The 27,056-nt window shown below is 36.5% G+C and overlaps 1 pseudogene; it reads right to left on the bottom strand.

Moving 5' to 3' along the window:
- Positions 1–10,275: 10,275 nt before the first annotated feature.
- LOC129650891 (phosphatidylinositol transfer protein alpha isoform-like) lies at positions 10,276–11,277 on the bottom strand (annotated as a pseudogene).
- Between the last annotated feature and the right edge of the window lie 15,779 nt (positions 11,278–27,056).

Below are 27,056 nucleotides of genomic sequence, written 5' to 3'. Positions count from 1 at the left end.
ATTCTGGGACAGAAAGGTACATGAGGAAGCTGCTTCTTATCTAGAAAAGGTTGAATTCAGGGACTGGCTGGAGTAAACACAGAGTGAGGTAAGACAAGAAGTGGGGAGAGCAGTGGAAAAACAGCCAAGACCTTTTTACAGAGCAGGAATGTACAGTATTTTCCACAGACCAAGAAGATACTGAGGAAGTAACTGTGTAAGATCTCTCAAAGAGGATTCCTATAGGAAGGTTGCTTTACAGAGTAAGGTAACTTCAGCAGAGGAAAACCAGAGTTGATCCCCTGCAGTGTGCAAGAACCGCGGTGTTGGCTTTGCAAGGGTTAAAAGGGATCAGGTAAAAGTGCCCTTCTTATTATGGAAGGATGCAGTATGCTTGGGGATAAGGTCTCTTTAGAATCTTTCTGGTCCCTATGGAATAGTCAACAGAAATTAACAGAGATTAATGAGATTAATCTCATTAATGTTAATGAGATTAACAGAAGGCATGATAGCCAAGATATGTCTGACTACTAAATGTATCTTTAATCTTATCTATTCAATTGTCTCTCAAATTCTAATGAACTACACAGAAGAGGTGGGAAGAAGTGGAGTAACCTTAACTTGTTTTCTCACTGCAGACAACCAACACTCAGGCCTGAGCTGAGGAGGTGTAAAGATCACTGAATTGGATGCAAAACGGAAGTGATGATTTAGTGTATTTTAGACTGGATTTTAAAAATCTAAAAATGAGACTATTCTTATATTTGAGAAGTTATGAGCCCTCCAAAAATGTTGAGAGACAAGAACAAGATTCAATAGTCTATGTCTGAAGGCACTATTAGGAAAAGTATAGAGTTGTATCCTAACTAACAAGTTCAGTCCAATTAGTATATGTGTAAAAACTTGTCTATATCATTTATCTATCTACCTACCTCTCTATCTAGAAATATATGTGTATGGATATGTATATTTGCACCCATAGATAATGTGTATGTACAATTTGTTATCTTACTATAGAACTTTTAATATTTTTATGTGCTCTATTTATTGCTGTTTCTTCATAATCACACCCTAATTTACATGCAGAAGCATCCCTTATCTACTCTCTGTCTTTAAAAAGTGCATAGATTGGATGTAATCCAGTTCCAGGGTTGGATGGCACCCTAGACCTATCCATTCAATATATTCCCTCTAATCTTGTCCACAATAATTATTTAGTAATATGTATGTGACTCAAAGACCAAGCATGGCTAATAAGAGGGAGTTATCATTTGGAAAAATAAATATGTTTTCACTGGAGTTGAAACAAATAGAATATCAGCATAAACTTCTAAGAGTTATCTTGTGACTATTTGAAGGTAGCCTGCTTATGGACATAAAAATGTGTAGAAATGTATAGCAAAATTTTGCAAAAGAAAAATTTCTTACTCATTGATAAATTGTTTGCAACCCTGGATTCAAGTGTGGCTGAAATAAAAAGTAACTCTGTAATTGTAAGCTACCTAAGTTGATAGATTCATCTTTTAAGTCAGTTTGAGTTGCATTTTTCCTATTTGCAATTAAAATGGTTCTTAGGAATATCCTCCTTAAAAGTTGAGGTGTTTCACATTAACATGGATGATGGTTGTCAAGGAAAAGCATTAAGTAATGGCAACAGTAGAAGTGAGGTTAACCTATTCATTAAATATGCATATTGTTTTATAAATTGTAGGCATGAAACATTTATGCATAATAGTGTATTTCACTCCATAAGTAAAGTTGCTCTTCAGTTCAGTTCAGTCGCTCAGTTGTATCCGACTCTGCGACCCCCATGAATTGCAGTACTCCAGGCCTCCCTGTCCATCACCAACTCCCGGAGTTCACTCAGACACGTCCATTGAGTTGGTGATGCCATCCAGCCATCTCATCCTCTGTTGTCCCCTTTTCCTCCTGCCCCCAATCCCTCCCAGCATCGGAATCTTTTCTAATGAGTCAACTCTTCACAAGGAGTTATTAAATACTTTACAAATCATGGTCAAAATGTACTTGTCATGCATGTCATTTCAATTATTTCAGTCGTGTCTGACTCTTTGTGATCCTATGGACTGTAGACCCACCAGGCTTTTCTGTCCATGGGATTCTCCAGCCAAGAATACTAGAGTGGGTTACAATTCCCTCCTCCAGGGGAGCTCCCTGACCCAGGGATAGAACATGCATCTCCTTCACCTTCTGCATCAGAGATGGATTCTTTACTCCTGAACCACTCGGGAAGCTGAAATGTATTACACCCAAGCAATTTGAATTTGATTCCTTAGTTTTTTTCCAATAGTTTTGATATGTATAAACTAGGAAAATAATCAACATAAGTGAATCTATAAAAGTTCAATTCTGTTTTGTGATGTAGCAGTTGCTGATGGAAAAGTAAGCATACCATACAAATGGAGAAGGAGTATTCAGCAATTCTGTCAAGTTGAGTATAAAATTTCTAAATCTTCTTACCATTAGAGCTAAATTTAGAAAGGGAAATCTCTAGGTTTGGCCTTCCACACACTGAATTGGAAATGAAAAAAATAAAATTCAAAAAATTGTTATAAATAAAGCTCTGCTAGTTATTTTTTGGATTACATTATATATACATAATATTAAAGATTAAAAATATAAAATACAATTCAGAAGTATACATCATCCAAGTTATAGCTATCATCTGAAGAGTGTTTATTTTGTTTCAAGCACAGTTCTAAATATTTTATATATGTTAACTCTCTTAATAAAACAATTACTCTTATGATGTAACATTGATATTATTCTTCCTTTTTCAAAACTGAGGAGACTGAGGAAAAGAGATATCATATAGCTTACTTAAAAAAGTTAAGTATAGGGATGCCATAAGATGGTGGAGGATTAGGATGGGAAGATCACTTTCTCCCCCAAAAATACATCAAAACATCATGTGGTCAACTTCCACAAAAGAGCATATACATGCTGACAGAGGACTCCAGACACCTCACAAGGCAAACTAATCTCTTCTAAATAAGGTAGGACAAAGAATAAAGATGAAAAGGGAGACAAAGGATTTGGGGATAGACCTGTCCTGGGGAGGGAGTTGTGACAGGGGAGGTTTCCATACAATACCAAATCCTCTCACAGGTGGGTGAGTGGGGAGCTTCGGAATCACAGAGGGCAGCATAACCTATATATATATAGGTTATGTATATACATATATATACACATATAAATTATATTTATACATATAAATTATATGTACATAACATATATATGTTGTGTGTGTGTGTGTGTGTATATTTATATATATATATATATATATATGTGTGTGTAAATTATATACATATATATTTTTTTCTGCTCCTGGTTGCCTCTCTCCCTCTTCTGTCTTCATTTATCTGTATAACCCTGTGAAGCTCTTTGGGTGTTCCTGGATGTAAATAGGCTAGAGACAGGGATTGAGAAGATGCAACAAATGTTCAACAAGGACATAGAAGAAATAAAGAATAATATATATATATATATAAACAGAAATCATGCCAAATAGCAATTACCAGCTGAGAAGTGGCTCACACACTTGCATCCACCCTTAGTGAGTGGAGCCTAGGTACAGAGGTCTAGGCTGCATCATCAGTCCTATGGGAAAGGACTGGCATTGAATGCCATGAGGACACTCTGAAGGAACTAATGTGACATAGCACAGACAAAATGGGGAAAACCCAAACCACAGGAATGCCAGAGAGCCAAAGTAAAATAAAGGGCCTTTCCTGCAGAAAGGCTCACAGAACAAAGGAGCGTACCCTAGTGAATACCAAAGAAGAGCAAGCCATCTGCCTATTATGGCTCTCCACAGAGGCAGAAAGGCAGGTGTGCAACAGCCAGAGGTGGAAGACAAGGGGCTGCCCAATCTTGGCCCCAGAGACTACATCTCCTCCCAAGCTATGAGAGGGCTTTTGTTGCTAACCATATCCTCCTGGGATCTGGGACAGTTCATATCTACTGAGAATGTCACAGACCAAGATCACTCCCCTGAGGGAACGCATGGCCCATGTGGGACTATGTCCTCATGGCCCGCCTGGGAGCCTGGAAGGTGCACAGTGCCTTGGGCTGTGCAAACTCCTGTGTGCTCCAACCACTGCTAGGACTCTACACACGTGCCAGCAGCATTTGCAGTGTTCCTCCCTCTCCACAACACAACTGAGCAAGTAAGTGACCACTTCTGTCCCCTCTTGTTAGGGCAGAGATCAGACACTGAAAATACTTGAAAGCAGAGGAGAACAACCTAAGGAAAAGAAAGATAGGGGGACTGCCCCAGAAGTGGTAGTGCAACAGAATACAATCTTGCAGTTAGGCTGAGACTGCATTTGAGGGGCAACTGAGGACTTTGAAAACAAGTACAAGTCAGAAGAGGGGAACATCTGAACACTGAACTGGTCCCACACTGCCCACAACAGCTCCAGAAAAATTCCTAGATATATTTTTATTTATTATTATTATTGTTTAATTTTTTAAAATTTTAAAATTTCTTAACATTTTTATTCTTATTTGTTCTCTTTTCTGTGTCTTTCCTTTCTTCCCCTTCTCTTTTTCCCACTCCTATTGTCCTAATATGGTTCTTTATTACTTCTTTAACTTTTATTTTTCATAGCTTATTTTTACCTTTCTAAAAAAAAAAAAGCCTTTAAAAAAATAAATTCTGTATTTTTTGTGTGTATTTGATTTTTTTCTATATTGTACTTTTGAGAGCCAAATTTTTATTCTAGGTTTTTAATTTTTGATCTTTTGTATTTAACTTTGTACCATTTAGTCTGATTTTTCATATCCATTTTCACTTAGGGATTTGATTACCAGCTTGATCACTTCCTTCCTTTTTGACTCTCCCTTTTCTGCTCATGGTTGTCTCACTCCCTCTTCTGTCTTCTTTTATCTGTATAACTCTGTGAAGCTCTTTGGGTGTTTCTGGCTGTGAATAGGCTAGACACAGGGATTGAGAAGATGCAACAAATGTTCAACAAGGACGTAGAAGAAATAAAGAATAATCCATCAGTAATGAACAATGCAATAACTGAGATTAAAAACCCTTTGGAGGGAACCAACAGTAGAGTAATGAGGTAGAAGAAAAATAAGTGAACTGGAAGACAGAAGGTGGAAATAAATGGAAGAGACTGAAAAAAAATTAAAAAAAGAAAAGTGAACAAAAATAATAAAAAGAAAAGAGAACATCATAAGAGACCTCTGGGACAATATTAAGTGCCCAAACATTGAAATCATAGGCATTCCAGAAGAAGACAAAAGGAATGAGCGTGAGAAAGCATGAAAGTGAAAGTGAAGTCGCTCAATCGTGTCTAACTCTTAGCAACCCCATGGACTGCAGCCTACCAGGCTCCTCCATCCATGGGATTTTCCAGGCAAGAGTACTGGAGTGGGGTGCCATCGTTTTCTCCAAGAAAGCATGAGGAGATAGTAAAAAACTTCCCTAAAATGGTGAAGGAAGTAACCACTCACATCTAAGTCCAGAGAGTCTCATACAGGAAAAACCCAAGGAGAAACAAACCAAGACACATGTTAATCAAACTAACAGAAATTGAACACACACACACACACACACACACACACACAAATATTAAAAGAAAGCAAGGGAAAAGCAACAAATAACATACAAGTGGATTCCCATAAGGATAATAGCTGATCTTTCAACAGAAACTCTGCAAGCCAGAAAGGAATGGCAGTGTATAGTTAAAGGGAAGAAAGGGGAAAACCTACAACCAAGATGACTGTATCCAGCAAGGATCTCATTCAGATCAAAAGCTTTACAGACAGGCAAAAGCTAAAAGGATTTAGCACCACTAAACCAGGTCTTCAAGAAACGTCAAAGGATCTTCTCTAGACATGAAACACAGAAAAGTTTTATAAAAATTAACCCCAAACAATAAAGTAAATGGTAACAGGATCATACTTATCAATAATTACCCTAAATATAAATGGTTTAAATGCTCCAAAAAAAAAAACAAAGGCTAGCCAAATGGATACAAAAACAGAACTGTTATTTATGCTGCCTACAAGAGACCCACCTCACACCTAGGGACACATTCAGGCTGAAATTAAGGGTCTGGGAAAAGGTATTTCATGCAAATGGAAAATAGAATAAAGTGGGAATAGCAATACTCATCTCAGATAAAATAGACTTAAAGACTGTTATAAGAGACAAAGAAGGACACTACATAATGACCAAGAGATCAATCTAAGAAGATAAACAAATATAAATATATATACACCCAACATAGGAGTACCTCGATACATAAGGCAAATGCTAACAACTATTAAAGGGGAAAATGACAGTAACACGATAATGGTGCTGGATTTTAACACTCCACTCACACTAATGGACATATCATCCAGACAGAAAATTAACAAGGAAACACAAGCTTTAAAGGATACATTGGTCTAGTTAGACCTAATTGATATCTACAGGGCATTTCATACAAAAACAGTGTATTTCACTTTTTTTCTCAAGTGCACATTGTACATTCTCCAGGATGTGGCCACATCCTGGGCCACAAATCCAGCCTTAAATTCTTTTAAAAAATGAATAAAAAATGAAATAATTCTAAGCATCTTTTCTGATTATAATGGTGTAAGATTAGATATCAGCAAGAGGAAACAAGCTGTAAAAAACACAAACAAATGAAGGCTAAGCAACATGCTTCTGAATAACCAACAAATCACCAAAGAAATAAAAAAGGAAGTCTAAATATGCATAGAAACCAATGATAATAAAAACATGACAACCCAAAACCCTTTGGATTCAGTAAAAGCAGTGCAAAGAGGAAAGTTCATAACAATGTAATTCTATGTCAACAAAGAAGAGAAACATCAAATAAATGACCTAACCTTATATTAGAAAAGAGAACAACGACAACAGAATTAGTACAAGGGAAGACACCATAAACATTAGTGCAAAAATAAATGAAAAAGAAATGAAAGACATCAAAGCAAAGATCAATAAAACTAAAAGCTGGTTCTTTGAGAAGATAAACAACATAGACCAACAGCTAGCCAGACTCATCAAGTTAAAAAAAAAAGGAAAACACAAATCAATAAAATTAGAAATAAAAATGGAGAAATTACAACATATAACACAGAAATGCAAATGCCCTTAAGAGACTACTGTGAGCAACTTTATGGCAATAAAATGGACAACTTGGAAGAAATGGACAAATTCTTAGAAAAGTATAACCTTTCAAAACTGAACCACAAAGAAATAGAAAATTTGAACACACCAGTCTCAAGCATGGAAATTGAAACTGTAATAACAAATCTCCAACAAACAAAAGGCCAGGACCAGATTGCTTCCCAGGGAATTCTACCAAAAATTTAGAGAAGCGTTAACACATATCCTACTCAAGCTGTTTCAGCAAATTGCAGAGGAAAAGAAAACTCCCAAACTCATTCTCAGTCATGCTGATACCAAAACCAGACAAAGATGCTACAAAAGAAAGAAAACTGTAGTCCAATATCACTGATTAATATAGATGCAAAAAATCATCAACAAAATTCTAGCAAACAGAAGCCAACGACATATTAAAAAGATTATGCATCATGAGCAAGTGGACTTTATTTCAGGAATGCAAGGATTCTCAAAATTTGCAAAACAATCAATATGATGTACCATATTAATAAATTGAAAGGGAAAACCTTATGATTATTTCAATAGATGCAAAGAGAGCCTTTAATAAAATTCAATATCATAAAAGTTCTCCAGAAAGTAAGCATAAAAAGAACATAGATCAATATAATTAAAGCCATATACAACAAATACACAGCAAATATTATCCTCAATGGTGAAAAACAAAGTATTTCCTCTAAAATCAGCAATAAGACAAGGGTGCCCACTCTCACCTCTATTATTCAACATATTTTGAAAGTCCTAGCCACAGCAATCAGAGAAGAAAAAGAAATAAAGGAATTCAGATTGGAAAATAAGTAAAACTCTCACTTTTGCAGATGACATGATTTTCTACATAGAACATCCTAAAGATGCCACCAGAAAATTACTAGAGCTAATCAATGAATGTAGTAAAGTCTCAGGATATAAAATTAATATAAATAAACCCCTTGCATTCCTATATACTAACAATGAAAAATCAGGAAGAGAAATTAAGGAAATAATCCCATTCACCATAGCAATAATAAGAATAAAATATTTGGGGATAAATTTACCTAAAGAAACAAAATACATATATATATATATATATATATATACACACACACACACACATAACTATAAAACACTGATGAAAGAAATCAAAGATGACACAAATAGATGGAGAAATATACTGTGTTCTTGGATTGGAAAAATCTATGTAGTGAAAACAAGTATACTGCCCAAAACAACCTATTGATTCAACACAATCCCTATTAAATTAACGATGGTATTTTTCACAGAACTAGAACAAAAAATTCACAATTTGTATGGAAACACAAAAGACCTCAAATAGTCAAAGCAATATTGAGAAAGAAGAATAGCACCTTATCTTTGACAAAGCAGGCAAAAATATACAGTGGATAAGACAGTCTCTTCAGCATGTGGTGTCAGGATAAATGGTTAACTCCATATAAAAGAATGAAACTAGAACACTTTATAACTCCATGCACAAAAAATAAACTCAAAATATATTAAAGAGCTAAATGTAAAACCAAAGACTATAAAACTCTTAGAGGAAAACATAGGCAAAACACTCTCTGATGTAAATGAACCAAGATCCTCTATGACCCACCTCCAAGAGTAAGGGAAATGAAAAGAAAAATAAACAAATGGGATCTGATTAAATTTAAAAGCTTTTGAACAGTGAAAGAAACTATAAGCAAAGTGAAAAGACACCCCTCAGAATGGGAGAAATAATAGCAAACAAAACAATTGACAAGGAATTAACCTCCAAAATATACAAGCAGTTCATGCAGCTCAATGCCAGAAAAAATGAACAACCCAATCAAAAAGTGGGAAAAAGACCTAAACAGACATTTCTCCAAAGAAGACATACATATGGCAAAAAAAAAAAAAAAAAAAAAAAAAAAAACACACACACACACATGAAAAGTTGCTCAGCATTACTCATTATTAGATACATGCAAATCAAAACCACATTGAGTTATATACTCATGCCTGTCAGAGTGGCCATCATCAAAAATTCTGTGAACAATAAATGCTGGAGAGCATGAGAAGAAAAGGGAACCCTCTTACACTGTTGGTGGGAATGCAAACTGGTACAGCCACTATGGAAAACAGTGTGGAGAGTCCTGAAAAAATTGAAAATAGAACTGTCATTAGACTCAGAAATCCCACTGCTGGGCTTATACTCCAAAGAAACCATAATTGAAAGAGACTCCTGTACCCCAATGTTCATTGCATCACTGTTTACAATAGCTAGGACATGGAAGAAACTTAGACGTCCATTGGGAGATGAATGGGTAAAGAAGTTGTGATACATATGCAAAATGAATATTACTCAGTTATAAAAGGAATGCACTTGAGTCAGTTCTAATAAGGGGGATGAAACTGGAACCTATTAAACAGAGTGAAGCAAGTCAGAAAGAGAAATACAAATACTGTATATTAACACATATATATGGAATTTAGGATGGTGCCAATGATTCTAAATGCAGGGCATCAAAAGAGACTCATGCAACAAAAACATATTTTGAGCTCAGGGGGTTAAGGTGAGGGTGGGATGACTTGAGAGAATAACATTAAAACATGTACATTATCATATGTAAAATAGATGGCCAGTGCAAGTTTGATGCACGAAACAGGGCACCCAAAGCCAGTGCTCTGAGGCAATCCAGAGGGATAGGGTTGGGAGGGAGGTGGGAGGGGGTTTCAGGATGAGGGAACATAGGTATACCTGTGGCTGATTCACAGCAAAAACCATCACAAAGCTGTAAAATAATTATCGGCCAATTAAATTAATTTTAAAAAAGAGTCATCACATTAAATAAATATGTCACTTGGAAATAAAGAGGTGGGCACATATATGTGTTGAGAACACAATGGTTGAAAAGGGAGGAACTGTAAATATGGGCACATATCTCAGAAGTTTAGGCTTCCAGACACAGAGGTTTCATAATACTAGATGGCCTAATTGTTCACAATATTAAGTGGCATTTGGAATTAGCTACAGTAAGGGACTTAAAGTTGCCTGGAGGATGGGCATAGAAAGGCTGATTCTGCATGCTCTGTCACTTGGGAGGGTGGAGCTGCTGTGCCTTCCTGTCGACCTCTGTCTTGCAAAAGGTACAGAAATAGGAGGGATGGATTTAGTCATCTGCCATCATTCCTTTCACTGGGTCCTTCTCTCTCATCTCACTTGGCTGTCTCTTCCTTTCTTCTTCCATCCTTTGAATGTTGTCCATAGTCAGGTCAATCCACTTATTGAGCAGACCAAACAGATGTCTATTTGTTGTAAACAGGTGCCATTATTGCTTTTTATTAATTTGTTTCCACTTTATTCTGCAAGCACCCCCCCCCCAAGTTGAACTTTACAGTATCCAGTTTGTATGCACAGAAGTATGGAATATCTTTCTGATTTATAAATTCTTGCTTCCAATTAGGACTCAATAGTCCTTGGCCTGTTTTGAAAGATTTAAATTATTCTGAGTCTTCTTCTGCTTTGTAATGCTTACTAAGTACTTTGTTTCTATCCACAATGTCTATATAATGGCTTCCACATGTTTCCATGCCTGAGTCTCCAGTTAATGTATATTCTCCTGGGTGCCAAGATCTGGTTTTTGTCAGGTTTCAATTTTAATCAAAAAGCCTTCTTTCATGTACTCACTTATATTAACAGGTCTGCAATAAGAGTTATCATGCCATGCTTTTCCAAATATATTCAGGGTTCCCTCTTGGACCAGCATTTGAAAAAACATGGACAATTTGCTCTGTAAGTGGTAGACCTTGTGTGTGCATGCGTGTGTGTGTGTGTGTGTGGGCGTGTGTATGTGTGTGTAGTGGCCTTTCTCACTGTTCTTTTTATAGGTCTTCTTTGTCAAGACCTTCACATTTTCACCACAACCCATTTCATTTCCACTGGCCCCAGCCATGGAATACAGCTGCCATACTTGATATTCTTTTACAGACATAGGTAGGATGACCCCATACTCCTTGAGCAGGATTATGTTTCTTCCAAGATGTAGAGCTACTGACTGCCTGCTCAGCTCCCAGTGATCTTCCCAGCAATGACACTCATGGCTCAACTGGACTGCCTGTGCTACTTCTCTGTGGCCTGCTTTGTCTCCACCACCCTTGTGGTCACCACTCATGCCCCTGCCACCCCTGCCTTGCCTCTCCATCAATCATTTCTTTTAAAACCAAGCCCGGATACCAGTTGAAAGAAAGTTATAAGATACTGATGAAAGAAATCAAAGATGACACAGATGAAATGATATATCACGTTCTGGGATTAATAATGTGAAAGAAGGATCAATAATGTGAAAATGACTATAATACCCAAAGCAACCCATAGTTTCAATGCAATCCTATCAAATTAGCAATGCCATTTTTCACAGAATTGGAATAAAAAAAAATTACAGTTTGTATGGAAACACAAAAGACCTGAAATAGCCAAAACTATCTTAAGAAAGAAAAGCAAGCTGGATGAATCAGGCTTCTTGATTCCAGATGATACTACAAAGCTGCAGTAATTGAGACTGTATGGTACTAGCACAAAAACAGAAAAACAGAGGGAAAAAAAAAAAAAACAACAACAAAAAAAAACAGACCAACAGCATAGGATAGAAAGCCCATAAACAAACCCACCCACCCAAGATCACCTAATCTATGAGAAAGGAGAAAGGGAGAAAAGACAGCCTCTTCAATAAGTGTGTTCTGAAAGCTAGACAGCTACATATAAAAGAACAAAATCAGAACACTCCGTAACAGCATACACACACACACACACACACACACACACACACACAATTGATTAAATGTCTAAATGTAAATCAGGACACTATAAAACTTTTAGAGGAAAATGTAGGCAAAACACTCTGACATACACAACACAAAGACTTTTTTGATCCACTTCCTAGAGTAATGAAAATAAAAATAGACAAATGAGACCTAATTAAACTTAAAAGCTTTCGCACACCAAAGGAATCCACAAATAAGATGAAAAAACAACCCTTAGAATGGGAGGAAATATTTGCAAACAAAGCAATTGACAAGAGATTAATCTCCAAAACATATGAACAGTTCATGCAGCTCAATATCAAAAAAAAAGTAACCTAATCAAACAATGGGTGAAGACCTAAATAAGCATTTCTCTAAAGCAGACATACAGATGGCCAAGAAACACACGAAGAAATATTCAACATTTCTAATTATTAGAGAAATTCAAATCAAAGTTACAATAAGGTATAAAGTTACATTTCTCAGAATGGCCATCATCAAAATATCTACAAACAATAAATGCTGGAGAGGGTGTGGAGAAAATGGAATCATCTTACACCATTGGTGGGAATGCAAATTGATACAGCCACTATGGAGAACAGTGTGGCTGTTCCTTAAAAAGCTAAAAATAGAGCTACCATATAACCCAGCAATCCCGCTCCTGGACATATACCCAGAGAAAATTATAATTCAAAAAGCTGCATGCACCCGTGTTCACTGAAATAATATTCACAATAACCAGAACATGGAAGCAGCCTAAATGTCTATCAAAAGAAGAATGGATACAGAAGATGTAGTACATATATACAATGGAATATTACTCAGCCATTAAAGGCAATAAACATTGTGTCTTTTGCAGAGATATGGATGGACCTAGAGACCAAAATATAAAGTGCATCCAGATAGAGAAAAAACATATATAGCATATTAAAACACATATGTGGAATCTAGAAGAATTGTATAGGTGATTTTATTTGCAAAGTAGAAATAGAGACGTGTACAGAACAAATATATGGGTAAGAGGGGATGGGAGAAATTAGGAGATTTCAGTTGACATATAGACAGTACTATGTATAAAATGGGCTGCTCTAGTGGTTCAAATGGTAAAGAATCTGCCTGCAATGCTGGAGTCCCAGGTTTGATCCCTAAGTTGGGAAGATTCCCTGGAGAAAGAAATGGCAACTCGTTCTAGTATTCTTGCCTGAAGAATTCCGAGACAGAGGAGCCTGACAGGCTACAGTCCATGGGGTCACAAAGAGTCAGACACAATGGAACAAATAACGCTCTCACTTTCACTTTCATGTATAAAATAGATAACTAATGGGAACTTTCTGTATAGGATAGGGAACTCAGTGTTTTGTGGTGAAAATGGGAAGGCAATTTAAGAAAATAGGGGATAAATGTATACATATAGTTGATTCATTTTGCTGTATAACAGAAACTGATACAGCAGTGTAAAACACCTATACTATAATTTAAAAAATATAAAACAAAACAAAGTTGATTGTGGTGATGATTGCATATATCTGTAAAATACAAAAATAAAACAAAACATTGAATTGTACACTTTGAATGGATGCATTGTATGGTATGGTACATGAATTATGGCACAATAAAACTCTTTTAGAAATAAATAAATAACAAACCCACGTAATTTTTGTAGAACTGTGCTATTATTTTGTATGTGGTGAAGTTGCGTATGTGTGTGTGCTTACTGGTATTATATTACATATATTAAAAATTCATTAATGTTTCCTCTAGTGCTCTCTTTTTGGAACCAAACCTAAATCTTCGATAAGATCAATAAAATTGATGAAACATCAAAGACAGATATATCAGGAGAAAAAGAAAGAGAGAGAAAGCACAAGTTATCAATTATGGTAATAATTGAGGTGACATCACTACATATTTTACAGACAAAAAATAATAATAAGGAATGTTATGGACAACTCTCAGCTAATGATATAGACACTAAAATTGCAATATTTTTTCTTCTTCTGTGTAAGTATGTGTGTTCTTGTATATTTGTGTATCATAATAAAAAAATTAAGTTAAAACAAGGAAAAAGTAATGTATTAATACATAAAGGTAAGTTTAAACAATAAAGAAATCTTTGCAATATAAAGACAATCCAAGGAGCATTTGTTCTAATATATGAGCAGCTTTTTCAGTTCAGTTCAGTTCATTCACTCAGTCATGTCTGACTCTTTGAAACCTCATGGACTGCAGCACACCAGGCTTCCCTGTCCATCAGAAACTCCCAGAGTTTACCCAAACTCATGTCCATTGAGTCGATGATGCCATCCAACCATCTTATCCTCTGTTGTCCCCTTCTCCTCCTACCCTCCATCATACCCAGCACTAGGGTCTTTTCAAATGAGTCAGCTCTTCACATTAGGTGGCTAAAGTATTGCAGTTTCAGCTTCAACATCAGTCATTAAAATGAACACCCAGGACTGGTGTCCTTTGGGATGGAATGGATAGGATCTCCTTGCAGTCAAAGAGGTTCTCAAGAGTCTTCTCCAAAACCACAGTTCAAAAGAATCAATTCTTTGGCGCTCAGCTTTCTTTATAGTCCATCTCTCACATCCATACATGACTACTGGAAAAACCATAGCCTTGACTAGATGGACCATTGTTGGAAAATTAATGTCTCTGTTTTTTAATCTGCTAAGTTGGTCATAACTTTCCTTCCAAGGAGTAAGCATCTTTATTTTCATGGCTGCAGTCACCATCTGCAGTGATTTTGGAATCCAAAAAAATAAAGTCAGCCTCTGCTTCCACTGTTTCCCCATCTATTAGTCATGAAATGATGGGACCAGATGCCATGATCTTAGTTTTCTGAATGTTGAGCTTTAAGCCAACTTGTTTACTCTCCTCTTTCACTTTCATCAAGAAGCCCTTTAGTTCTTCACTTTCTGGCATCAGGGTGGTGTCATCTGTATATCTGAGGTTATTGATATCTCTCCCGGCAAGCTTGATTTCAGCTTATTCTTTATCTAGCCCAGCATTTCTCATGATGTACTCTGCATATAAGTTAAATAAGGAGGGTGACAATATATAGCCTTGAAGTACACCTTTTCCAATTTGGAACCAGTCTGTTGTTCCATGTCCACTTCTAACTGTTGCTTCCTGACCTGCATACAGATTTCTCAGGACGTAGCTCAGGTGGTCTGGTATTCCCGTCTCTTTCAGAATTTTCCAGTTTACTGTGATCCACAGAGTCAAAGGCTTTGGCATAGTCAATAAAGCAGAAATAGATGTTTTTCTGGAACTCTCTTGCTTTTTTGATGATCCAGCAGATGTTGGCAATTTGATCTCTGGTTCCTCTGCCTTTTCTAAACCAGCTTGAACATCTGGAAGTTCACAATTCATGTATAGTTGACGCCTGGCTTGGAGAGTTTTGATCAGTACTTTGCTAGCATGTGAGATGAGTGCAATTGTGTGGTACTTTGAGCATTTTTTGGCATTGCCTTTCCTTGGGATTGAAATGAAAACTGACCTTTTCCAGTCCTGTGGCCACTGCTGAGTTTTCTAAATTTGTTGGCATATTGAGTGCAGCACTTTCACAGCATCATCTTTTAGGATTTGGAATAGTTAAACTGGAACTCCATAGCCTCCACTAGCTTTGTGGTGATGCTTCCTAAGGCCCACTTGACTTCACATTTTAGGATGTCTGGCTCTAGGTGAGTGATCACACCATTGTGATTATCTGGTTCATAAATATCTTTTTTCTATAGTTCTTCTGTGCATTCTTGTCAGCTCTTCTTAATATCTTCTGCTTCTGTTAGGTCCATACCATTTCTGTCCTTTATTAAGCCCATCTTTGCATGAAATGTTCCCATGGTATCTCTAATTTTCTTGAAGAGATATCTAGCCTTTCCCATTCTATTGTTTTCCTCTATTTCTTTGCACTGATCATTGAGAAAGGCTTTCTTATCTCTCCTTGCTCTTCTTTGGAACTCTGCATTCACATGGGTATATCTTTCCTTTTCTCCATTGATTTTGGCTTCTCTTCTTTCACAGCTATTTATAAGGCCTCCTCAGATAGCCATTTTGTTTTTTTGCATTTCTTTTTCTTGGGGATGGTCTTGCTCCCTGTCACCTGTAGAATGTCACGAACCTCATTCCATAGTTCACCAGGCACTCTGTCTATAAGATCTAGGCCCTTAAAGCTATTTCTCACTTCCACTGTATAATCATAAGGGGTTTTATTTAGATCATACGTGAATGGTCTAGTGGTTTTCCCCACTTTCTTCAATTTAAGTCTGAATTTGGCAATAAGGAGTTCATGGTCTGAGCCACGGTCAGCTCCCGGTCTTGTTTGTGCTGACTGTATAGAGCTTCTCCATCTTTGGCTGCAAAGAATATAATCTATCTGATTTTAGTGCTGGCCATCTGGTGATGTCCATCTGTAGTCTTCTCTTGTATTGGAAGAAGGTGTTTGCTATGACCAGTGTGTTCTCTTGGCAAAACGCCTTTAGCCTTTGCCCTGATTCATTCTGTTCCCAAGGCAAATCTGCCTGTCACTTTCTGAGGGTTCTTGACTTCCCTTTTGCATTCTAGTCCCCTATAATGAAAAAGACATGTTTTTGTTTTGTTTTGTTTTGTTTTGTTTTGATGTTAGTTCTAAAAGGTCTTGTAGGTCTTCATAGAACCGTTCAACTTCAGCTTCTTCATCATTACTGGTCAGGGCATAGACTTGGATTACCATGATATTGAATGTTTTGCCTTGAAAATGAACAGAAATCATTCTGTCTTTTTTGAGATTGCATCCAAGTACTGCATTTTGGACTCTTTTGTTGACTATGATGGCTACTCCATTTCTTCTAAAGGATTCTTGCCCAAAATAGTAGATATAATGGTCATCTGAGTTAAATTCCTGTCCATTTTAATTTGCTTATTCCTACAATTTCAACGTTCACTGTTGCCATCTCCTGTTTGACCATTTCCAATTTGCCTTGATTCATGGACCTAACATTCCAGATTCCTATGTAATATTGCTCTTTACAGCATCAGACCTTGCATCCATCACCAGTCACATCCACAACTGGTTGTTGTTTTTTCTTTGGCTCTGTCCCTTCACTCTTTCTGAAGTTATTTCTCCATTGATCTCCAGTAACATACTGGGCACCTACTGACCTAGGAAGTTCATCTTTCAGTGTCCTATCTTTTTGCTTTTTCTTACTGTTCATGGGGTTCTCAAGGCAAGAATACTGAAGTGATTTGCCATCCCCTACTCCAGTTGATCACATTTTCTCAGAACTCTCCACCATCACCCGTCCCTCTTGGGTGGCCCTACATGGCATGCCTTAGTTTCATTGAGTTAAACAAGGTTATGGTCCATGTGATCATATTGATTTGCTTGTTAGTTTTCTATGATTGTGGTTTCAGTCTGTCTGCCCTCTGATGCCCTCTCTCAGTGCCTACTGTCTTACTGGGGTTTCTCTTACCTTGCACGTGGGGTATTTCCACATGGCCTCCGCTCTTGACCTTGAGCGTGGGGTAGCAGCTTTTTTGAAGCAGTATAAAAAAAAGGATGCATGGGTTGGATCTCCTTGCTGTCCAAGGGACTCTCAAAAATCTTCTCCAGCATCACAATTCAAAAACCTAAATTATTCAGTGTTCAGCTTTTTTTATGGCCCAACTCTTACATTTGTACATAACTCCTGGAAAGACCATAGGTTTGACTGTATGGACCTTTGTTGGAAAAGTGATGACTCTTCCTTTTATTAATTGTGTTTGTCAAGGGATTAGATGTGATTTTATATATATATGCACATAATAATCAGGCTCAATATTAAGTGAATATAATGTATTCAGACATTAAGTAGAATTTTCAGCTGTCACCTTTTTCAAAGCTATTTTAATGAAAATATTTAGTACTGGAAAGGCTATATAGGCTAACGCACACATGCAACAGACATTACTTTATAAGGTCTGGAAGGTATTATGTGTTTGACAAAATATGTCACAATGCTTTCAAAAAAGGACTTCAACATGTTTGGCAATGAATTCCTAGTCTATCATTTATCAAAAATGTGTTTATCACAGTTTTTATTTTATTTAACTTTACAATATTGTATTGGTTTTGCCATATATCAAAATGAATCTGCCACAGGTATACATGTGCTCCCCATCCTGGACCCTCTTCCCTCCTCCCTCCCCATACCATCCCTCTGGGTCGTCCCAGTGTACCAGCCCCAAGCATCCAGTATCGTGCATTGAACCTGGACTGGCGACTCGTTTCATATATGATATTATACATATTTCAATGCCATTCTCCCAAATCATCCCACCCTCTCCCTCTCCCACAGAGTTCATGAAATATTAGTCATCATAATGACTGATAAGAAGGAATTGGTTAAATTATATTATACATATAGTACTTTAATAGACAAATATTATAAATAATTCTTTAGAAGAATATATAACAAAAAGAAAAAAAATCTCAATTTATATTAGCAATTAAAAACCAAATCTGTTGTTATTCAGTCACCCAGTCATGTTCAACTCTTTGAGATACCATGGACTGCCAAATGCCAGACCTCTCTGTCCCTCACCATCTCCTGAAGTTTGCCAAAGTTTATGTCCATTGCATTGGTGATGCCATCTAGCCATCTCATCCTCTGACACCCTCTTCTCTTTCTACCCTTAATCTTTCCCAGCATCAGGGAAAGTATTTTGGTTATCTGATGTGAACAGCTGGCTCATTGGAAAATTCACTGGTGCTGGGATAAAACAAACTACAAAAGAGCATATATAGTATAATCTCAGATTTTTGAAAAATTTTTGAAGACTTCAGTAAAGCATTATTCATGAAAATAATGCTTACTTCTATCTAGTATTTTAGGCAAGATTTATGCAATGTTTTCTTTTTTATGTGAATTTATAAAATAAATATCTATTCATTGTATGAACATTATAAAACCAATAAAATAATCTATTATTTAATAAAAAATATTGTTTACATTCTTCCTGCATTCTTTTTTATTTACTGGGGGATTACAGTAGAAGTGTGTTTTTAATTTAATGTATCAAAATGTACATGCCCTGAGCATTTCATTTTATGATTTTCACCCATCAGGCTATTATATTCATGTTAAGTGTCTTCAGTTAGAAAGAACAGCCTTAAAAAGACCGTTCTTGACTGAAAAATGCCTTCCCTAAGTAAACAGAAGCAAATAATTCAAAGTAGCTACTAGTGCAAAGGCACATTTTGGGAATTCTGCCCTTAGGTCTCTACATTCTAATTCAAAGATACATTGCAACACTTTTAAATTTGAAATTCAATAGTATGTTAATTGTTCGATGTTTCCCCAAAAGAAACAGTATAGCTTCTTCTTTACTGTCAAGGTTTTTATGACTTAGAAAGAAATAAACAAATGAAGAAAAATCTCAGATATGCAGATGACACCACCTTTATGGCAGAAAGTGAAGAAGAACTAAAGAGCCTCTTGATAAATTGTAAGAGTAGAGTGAAAAATCAGACTTAAAGCTTAGCATTCAGAAAATTAAAGTCATGACATCCAGCCTCATCACTTCATGGCAAATAGATGGGGAAACAACGAAAACAGTGAGAGCCTTTATTTTACAGCCAATGATAACTGAAGCCATGAAATTAAAAGGTGCTTGCTCCTTGGAAGAAAAGCTATGACCAACCTAGACAGCATATTAAAAAGCAGAGACATTACTTTGCCAACAAAGGCCCATCTAATCAAAGCTATGGTGTTCCCAGGAGTCATGTATGGACGTAAGAGTTGGACTATAAATAAAGCAGAGCACCGAAGAATTGATGTTTTTGAACTAGTGTTCAAAAACTCTTGAGAGTCCCTTGAACTGCAAGGAGACCCAACCAGTCAATCCTAAAGGAAATTAGTCCTTAAAATTCATTGGAAAGACTTATGCTGAAGCTGAAACTCCAATACATTGGCCACCTGATTTGAAGATCTGGCTCACTGGAAAATCTGTGATTCTGGGAAGCATGGAAGGAGTAGATGAAGGGGGTGACAGAGTTGGATAGCATCCCCAACTCAATGGACATGAGTTTGAGTAAACTCCAGGAATCGGTGATGGACAGGGAAAGCCTGTTGTCCTAAAGTCCATGGGGTCACAAAGAGTTGGACATGACTGAGTGAGTGAACTGATGCTGATGAGAAAATTTACCACAGCAGGCAGGCTCATGAAAATTTCTGAAACTCAGTTATCTTATCTGAAAATACATGAGCATGTTGATTCTTAAATTACATAATTGTGTGAAGATTAAACTTTAACTATTGAAAGCATTAAGTGTCCTATTATATTTTATTATGGTAGGACTAAGATACGGTCTCTTTCAGCAAAATTAAAACTATAACAATGTGCTGTTTTCAGCAATAGCAGAATAATCTTTTGGAGTTCCATGTCAAGACTGTATATTGTAATCTTGCTCATTGAACTAATATGCAGAGTACATCATTCAAACTCCCAGGCTGGATGAAGCTCAAGCTGGAATCAAAATTTCTGGGAGAAATGTCAATAATCTCAGATACATAGATGACACCATCTTAATGGCAGAAAGTGAAGAGGAAATAAAGAACCTCTTGATGAAGCTGAAAGAGGAGAGTGAAAAATCTGGCTTCAAACTCAACATTCAAAAATTAAGATCATGGCATATGGTTCCATCACTTTGTGTCACATAGATGGGGAAATAATGGAAACAGTGACAGATTTTATTTTCTTGGGCTCCAAAATAACTGTAGATGGTGATTGAAGCTATGAAATTAAAAGATGCTTCCTCCCTGGAAGAAAAAACCATGACAAACATAGACAACATATTAAAAAGAGTGACATCAATTTGCCAATGAAGGTCTGTAGTCAGAGCTATGGTATTTCCCATAGTCATGTATGGGTGTGAGATTCAGACCATAAAGAAGCCTGAACACTGAAAAATTGATGCTTTAGAGCTATGAGGCTGGAAAACACTCTTGAGAGTCCCTTGAACAGCAAGGAGATCAAGCTAGTCAATCCTAAAGGAAATCAACCTTGACTATACATTGGAAGGACCAATGGTGAAGCTGAAGCTCCAGTAGTTTGGCCACTTGGTATAAAGAGTCAACTCATTCTAAGACTCTGATGCTGCTGGAAAGATTGAAGGCAGGAAAATGGGATGACAGAGGATGAAATGGTTGGATGGCATAACCGATTCAATGGACATGAGTTTGAGCAAACTCCAGGGGATCATAAAGGACAGGGAAGCTGGGCATGCTGCAGTTCATGAGGTTGCAAAGATTCAGATATGACTGAGTGACTGAATAATGACAACATACTAAATAAGATGCATATAAATTTGTGAAGCTATTTGACTCCTGTGCCCTATTGATAGAGTCTCATGACTTTAAAATAATTTATATTTATAGTTAAAGTGAGATTATGATTTTACTTTACAAGTCAATATCTCCCAAGACTCTTCATTACTCATTATCTTATTGGTTTATGTTCGATATTCTTAAATATATTTACTGAACAAATTTTAGAACACTATTTAACGACATCATCCCCAGCAAAAATTTCATTGGTATTTCTATTGTACTAATTTTCTCTTTGTTGCTGCTCACTTGCTAAAGTCATCTCCAATTCTTCTCAACCCCATGGACTGCAGCATGTCAGGTTCCCCTGTTCTTCATTATATCCCACAGTTTGCTGAAAGTAGTGTCCATGAGTTGGTGATACCATCCAACCATCTCATTCTCTGCTACCCTCCTCTCTTTTTGCCTTAAATATTTCCCAGCATCAGGGTCTTTTCCAATGAAACAGCTTTTGCATCAGGTAGTCAAAAGTATTGAAGGTTCAGCATCAGTCTTTCCAATGAATATTCTGGGTTGAATTCCTTTAAGATCGACTGGTTTGATCTCCTTTTAGTCCAAAGGACCCCAGACCCACAATTAAAAAGCATCAATTCCTTGGGGCACAGCCTTCTTTATGGTCAAATGTATACATCCATACATGACTATGGGAAAATCATAGCTTTGAGTATACAGACCCTTGTCAGCAAATTGATGTCTCTGCCTTTTAATACACTGTCTAGATTTGTCATAGCTTTTCTTCCACGGAGCAGTCAGTCAGTAAGTTCAGTCAGTCAGTCATGTCCAACTCTGCAACCCCATGGATTGCAGTAGGCCAGGCTTCCCTGTCCATCACCAACTCCTGGAGCTTGCTCAACTTATGTCCATCAACTTGCTGATGCCATCCAACCATCTCATCCTTTGTCGTCCCCTACTCCTCCTGCCTTCAATCTTCCCCAGCAATAAGATCTTTTCCAATGATGCAGTTCTTTGCATCAGGTGGCCAAAGTATTGGAGTTTCAACTTAGCGTCAGTCCTTCCAATGAAAACCCAGGGTTGCTTTTCTTTGGGAATTACTGGTTTGATCTCCTTGGAGTCCAGGGAACTCAAGAGTCTTCTCCAACACCACAGTTCAAAAGCATCAGTTCTTCAGCGTTCAGCTTTCTTTATAGTCCAACTCTCATATCCACACGTGACTACTGGAAAAAACAGGTTTGACTAGATTGACCTTTGTCAGCAATTAATGTCTCTGCTTTTTAATATGCAGTCTAGGTTGATCATAGCTTTTCTTCCAAGGAGTAAGCGTCTTTTAATGTCATGGCTGCTGCCACCATCTGCAGTGATTTTGGAGCCCCCAAAAATAAAGTCAGCCACTGTTTCCAGTTTCCCCATGTATGTTCCATGAAGTGATGGGACCAGATGCCATATCTTAGTTTTTTGAATGTTGAGTTTAAACCCAACTTTTTCACTCTCCTCTTTCACTTTCAAGAGGCTCTTTAGTTAGTTCTTCTTCAGTTTCTGCCATAAGGGTGGTGTCATCTGCATATCTGAGGTTATTGATATTTCTCCTGGCAATTTTGATTCCATGTTTTGCTTCATCTAACCTGGAATTTTGCACAATAACTTGGTTTGGAAGATGTACTCTACATATAAGCTAAATAAGCAAGTGACAATATGCAGCCTTGATGTACTCTTTTCCCATTCTGGAACCAGTCTGTTGTTCCATGTCCAGTTCTAACTGTTGCTTCTTGAGCTGCATACAGGTTTCTCAGGAGGCAGGTAAGGTAGTCTGGTATCCACATCTCTTTAAGAATTTTCCATGATATGTTGTGATCCACATAAAGTCTTTAGCATAGTCAATGAAGGAGAAATAGATTTTTTTTTTTTGTTAATTCTCTTGATTTCTCTATGATCCAATGGATGTTGGAAATTTGATCTCTGGTCCCTCTGTCCTTTCTAAACCCAGCTGGTACATCTGAAAGTTCTTGGTTCACATACTGCCAAAGCCTAGCTTGAAAGATTTTGAACATAACCTTCCTAATATGAGAAATGAACACAATTGTGTGGCAGTTTCAACATTCTTTGGTATTGCCCTTCTTTCAGATTGGAATGAAAGCTGACCTTTTGCAGTCCTGTGGCCACTGCTGAGCTTTCCAAATTAGTGATATGTTGAGTATAGAACTTTAACAGGATTTAAATAGCTATTAGGATTTTAAATCTGCTAGGATTTTAAACAACTCAGCTGGAATTCCATCACCTCCACTTGCTGTGTCTGTAGTAATGCTTCCCAAGGCCCCTTGACTTCACACTCCAGGATGTCTTACTTTAGTTGATTGTCTACACCATTCGTGGCTATCTTGGTCAAAAGATCTTTTATTTGTACAGTTATTCTGTGTATTCTTGCCTCCTCTTCCCAATCTCTTCTACTTCTATTAGGTCCTTACCATTTCTGTCCTGTATCGCACCCATCCTTGTATGAAATGTTCCTTTGAGATCTCCAATTTTCTTGAAGAGATCTCTAGTTTCTCTTATTCTGTTGTTTTCCTCTATTTCTTTGAATTATTCATTTAAGAAGGCCTTCTTATATCTCCTTGCTCATTTCTGGAACTCTGTATTTAGCTGGGTATAGCTTTTCCTTTCTTCCTTGCTTTTCACTTATTTCCTCAACCATTTATGAAGCCTGATTAGACAACTACTTTGCCTTTTTGCATTTCTTCTTTGAAAAGATTTTGATCACTGCCTCATGTACAGTTATGAACCTCTGTCTATATTTCTTCAGGCACTCTGCCTAGATCAGCCCCTTCAATCTGTTTGTCACCTCCCCTGTATAAAGAGATATGATTGAGGTCATAAGGGATATCAATCATAAGGGATGATTTAGGTCATACCTGAATGGCCTAATGGTTTTCCTTACTTTCTTCAATCTTGGCCTGAATTTTGCAATAAAGGGCTTGTTTGACTCAATAAGCTTTTCTCATTAAATGTTTCTCAGTATTTTCCTTTATTTAACTGAGTAATTTTTTGTTTGTATAATGGAAATTTTGTGATTGAAATTTTTTTTAAATATGGTGGCAAACGTCAAAATTAATATACATACATATTTAATCCTCTTAGTTATCAAGATCATGATCCACTATGAACACTTAAAGGACTAAATTGACATAAAGGTTCATCAAAACACACATTAGCTTTCATATATTCCATCTGCTGTTCAGTATAGAATGAGTGGTCAGCATAGTCTGTAAAAAGATAAAATCATCAGTAGACCATAAACCATGAAACACATTTCTCTTTGTGATGTTCATGAATGTGAGCTTGTTTGATATGTCCTTAGTGAAGTGCTTATGTTGTTTGGCTTGCAGTTAAAGTGTTCTTCACAATGACAATTAGCCCATGAAACCTGACACATAGTATTGAATCTAAGTGTCCTCCCCCAGAAATAGAAAAAGAAAATGTGTTTATATGCTTGTGAGTGCAGTTAAATGAAGGACAGATGCTTGGATCCAATAATTTTTTAAATATCATTTTTCATTCATTAACTAATTTACTCATTCATTGATGAGAATGCACACCTACTAAGTGTCAGATACTGTATAATGTTTTCTAAATAACATAATATAAGAAATTAACTGTCCTTTCAAAAATTTCTAAAAGACTTCCTTTGTTTACTTAAGCTTTTCATTAAAATTTTTGTCAGATTAAATGTTGCTTTTTAAATTTTACTTACCATAATCATAATTTTACTTACTTGGAAGGGAAGGAAAAGAAACATAAGAACAGATTTAAAACAACATAAGGAGCAATTTTCTACAATTCTTCCACTAAAGTATGTAAATATATACATATGTTTATATCCCATATATATGTTTGTTTGTGTGTTTGTATAGATATACACACATGTATACAGAAATAATTTACTGTTTATAGACAAAATGTATATATAGTATATAAAGTGCTGAAAAACTTTACTAATTTAAATATTTAGTTTATATATATATCATATATATATTTATTTTAAACATTTATCATAATAATTTTTTTCTATATTTATCATCAGCCAGTCAAGACTGAACCTGCCTACATATAAATAAAGATGTCATGAGGAGCAGTTTTTGTGATCTAAGGTACAGTTGGAATTTCCTCCAACTTCCCATTATCCTTCTGATCTGAAACACATCTGTTAGATTAAGATCTGGTATACAAACTACAACACTGTTAGGATTTTGCAAAATTGTTAAGATTAAAATCAACATGGTGCCTGAATATGCAAGCATCGTAGCTCTTCTGAAAGAGAGGTGGATCTTTATTCTGCTTTAGAGGCATATGCTGGAATATTTTGTGATAAAATGGCTGAGAGTGTAAAGGAAATTTTGAAAGACAAATCAACCTCACTATATCTTGAAAACCTAGAAGTCTTTCTAAAATATCCTCTCTTTTTTTTTCCCCCTCAAGATTTTTAGGATATAAGCAAGAAACAAAGTTATGAACTGAAATGCTGAGGAATGGGAGAAAATAAACATGAGGAAAGAATCAGTAACTATCAGGGCTTACCAGCTGATATCATGCTACCTGCAAGTGAACCTACCCCAATCCTTTGTGTTTCTTCAAAGTACTGTATCATTGTAGCAGTCACAGTGTCCAACTTTTAGCTTTCAGCGTACCTTTGGTATGATTTAGTCACAAAGTCATGTCCGAATCTTTGTGACCCCTGAACTATAGCCCACCAGGCTCCTCTCTCCATGGAATTTCCCAGGCAAGAATATTGGAATGGGTTGCCATCTCCATCTCTAGGGGATCTTCTCCACCCAGAGATTGAACTTGGGTCTTCTGCATTGCAGGCAGATTATTTACCAACTGGGTCACCTGGGAAGAAAGCCTTTGGTGTAGCCAAAAGCAATTTCTAAATCATGTGCTTTTTTTCCTACCTTTTCTCATAATTTTAACAACTAATATAAAATGCCAAACTACCACTGATTGAAAATTGATTTTGGAATTAACTACAGAGTCAACTCAGTTGAGAAAAGAATATGCACAAGTTTCCTCAACTACCTCTTTCCCCACTGAAAGTCTCTACTATATTTCTCTGGGGCCCAAGTAGTAAGTCTCAGCTCTTTTGTAATCCAAATAATAACTTGCAGATTTAGCTATTAAACATTAAGAAACAATGTTACTAGTAGGACTTTAATTTCAGAGTTACCAAAAAGTAAAATTGATTATATCTTTGAAAGGATAATGTAAGTTGAATTTATTTAGTATGGTTAAAGAAAAATATTTAAGAATGTCTTATCTTTTCCATACCTAACCCTATGAATTCTGAAATATTGGGTGTCAGACTAAACATTTCACCTAAAAATCTTAATTTGTTGACTTTATCATTCTAATTTAACAGATGGGAAAAGTGAAGAAAATAGTGTGGTTAGGGCTCAAGTCCAGGAAAGTTTATCTACTGATATACCAATCTGGGACTTAAAATAGTTACTTTTTGTTCAGAATTTACTATTTCCATGTACTGTGGTAAGTATTGTATGTGCATTATCATGTTTAATGTTCACATAAATTCTATCATGTGATTCTAAATACTTCTCATTATTTTCTAGATGATAAACCTGAAGCTTAGAGAAGTAAATTAATATCCTCAGTGTCACACAGCTGATGAAGGCTAGAGCAGGATCTCAGTCGGCCTTCGACTCTGTATACTCATTCTTTCACCAGGCTCTGCCATTGCCACTAGTTTTGTTATTGTTCAGTCATTAAGTTGTGTCCAGCTCTTTGTGGCCCCATGGACAGTAGCTTATCATGGTCTTTTGTCCTCTACTGTCTCCTGAAGT

The sequence above is a fragment of the Bubalus kerabau genome, chromosome 4, assembly GCF_029407905.1.
Source record: "Bubalus kerabau isolate K-KA32 ecotype Philippines breed swamp buffalo chromosome 4, PCC_UOA_SB_1v2, whole genome shotgun sequence".
Classification (NCBI taxonomy): Eukaryota; Metazoa; Chordata; class Mammalia; order Artiodactyla; family Bovidae; genus Bubalus; species Bubalus kerabau.
This window is presented reverse-complemented; position numbering and strand designations above follow the sequence as displayed.